The sequence below is a fragment of the Psammomys obesus genome, unplaced genomic scaffold, assembly GCF_907164565.1.
Source record: "Psammomys obesus unplaced genomic scaffold, mPsaObe1.curated_primary_1811, whole genome shotgun sequence".
NCBI classification, from domain to species: Eukaryota; Metazoa; Chordata; class Mammalia; order Rodentia; family Muridae; genus Psammomys; species Psammomys obesus.
The window spans coordinates 932,333-934,652 of NW_026585685.1; positions in this window are offsets into that span (position 1 = coordinate 932,333).

A 2,320-nucleotide genomic window follows, 5' to 3' on the forward strand; every position below is an offset into this window, starting at 1 on the left:
CAACACTGTGCTTTACATAGACTGAGGAGACACAAAGTACCTTTGGTTGCAATCTGCTTGTAGATGTTCTCGTTAGTCCCAAGGAAATTTAAGAAAACTTAAGTAAGTAGGACTGAGAAAATAGCACAGTTGGTAAAGTGCTCACTGGTGCGAGCATGAGGACCGGAGTTCAAACCCCAGAGCCCATGTTAAAAAGCCAGGTGTGCACATGGCACTAGCATAAAACAGAATAGTGGATCAGTGGAATTCAACTGAAGACCCAGAAATAAACCCACATACCTACAGATAATTGATTTTTGACCAAGAAGCCAAAACCATACAATGGAAAAAAAAGACAGCATCTTCAACAAATGGTGCTGGTCTAACTGGATGTCTACATGTAGAAAAATGCAAATAGATCCATATTTATCACCTTGCACAAAACTAAAGTCCAAGTGGATCAAAGACCTCAGCATAAAAACAGACACACTAAATTTGTTAGAAGAAAAAGTGGGGAAGAACCTAGAATTCATTGGCACAGGAGACAACTTCCTGAACAGAACACCAACAGCACAGGCTCTAAGATCAACAATCAATAAATGAGACCTCATGAAACTGAAAAGCTTCTGTAAAGCAAAAGTCACTGTCGTCAGAACAAAACGACAGCCTACAGACTAGGAAAGAATCTTCACCAACCCTATATCTGACAGAGGGCTAATATACAGTATATATAAAGAACTAACGAAGTTAAAAAGCAACAAATCAAGTAATCCAATTAAAAAATGGGGTAAGGAGCTAAACAGAGAATTCTCTTTAGAAGAGTATAGAATGGAGAGAAATACTTAAAAGAAATGCCCAATGTCCTTAGTCATCAGGGAGATGGAAATCAAAACGACCCTGAGATTTCACCTTACACCCATCAGAATAGCTAAGATCAAAAACTCAACTGACAATACATGTTGGAGAGGATGTGGAGAAAGGGGAACCCTCCTCCATTGCTTATGGGAATGTAAACTTGTACAACACTTTGGAAAACAATTTGTTAGGAATAGACAGTTAGAAATAGCGCTTCCTCAAGATCCAGCTACACCACTCCTAGACATATATCCAAAATATGTTCAAGTATACAACAAGGACATTTGTTCACCTATGTTCGTAGCAGCTTTATTCGTTATAGCCAGAACCTAGAAACAACCCAGATGTCCCTCAATGGAGGAATGGATACAGAAATTGTGGTACATTTACACATGGAATACTACTCAGCAATTAAAAACAAGGAAATCATGAAATTTGCAGGCAAATGGTGGGATCTAGAAAAGATCATCCTGAGTGAGGTATCCCAAAAGCAGAAAGACGCACATGGTATATACTCACTTACAGTGGATACTAGACATATAATATAGGATAATCCTACAAAAATCTGAACACCTAAAGAAGGCGATCTAGAAGGACAATCCAGGGTAAGATGATCAATCCTCGCTCAGAAAGGCAAAAGGGATGGATATTGGAAGAAGGAGAAAACAGGAAATAGGGCAGGAGCCTACCACAGAGGGCCTCTGAAAGACTCTAACCAGCATTGTATAAAAGCAGATAATGAGACTCATAAACTTTGAGCAGGGTGCAGAGAACCTTAGGAAAGAACGGGGAGATAGTAAGACCTGGAGAGGACAGGAGCTCCACAAGGAGAGCAACAGAACCAAAATATCTGGGCTCAGGGGTATTTTCTGAGACTAATACTCCAACCAAGGTACATTCATGGATATAACCTAGAACCCCTGCTCAGATGTAGCCCATGGCAGTTCAGTATCCAAGTGGGTTCCCTGGTAAGGGGAACAAGGACTGTCTCTGACTTGAACTCAGTGGCTAACTCTTTGTTCACCTCCCCTTGGTTAGGCGAACAGCCTTGCCAGGCCACAGAGGAGGACAATGCAGTCAGTTTGAATGAGACCAGATAAGCTAGGGTCAGATGGAAGGGGAGGAGGACCTCCCCTATCTGTGGACTTGGTGAGGGGCATAGGAGAAGATGAAGGAGAGAGAATGGGATTGGGAGGGGAGGAGGGAGGAGGCTACAGTTGGGATACAAAGTGAATAAACTGTAATTAATATAAAAAATAATAATAAAAGATATCACCTTATTCCTTGGAGAGAAAAAAAATAAAACCATATTAGAGAAAAAAAAAAAACAAACAAAAAACAGAAAAACCCCACCAGGTGTGAGGACATGTGCTTGTAAGCCCAGCAAGGGAGAGAAGAAAACGGGTGGGTTGGATCCCTGAGGCTCACTGCTATCTAGACTAACGTAGGGAGCAAGCCCTGGGCTTGTCCAACAACCTGTCTCAAC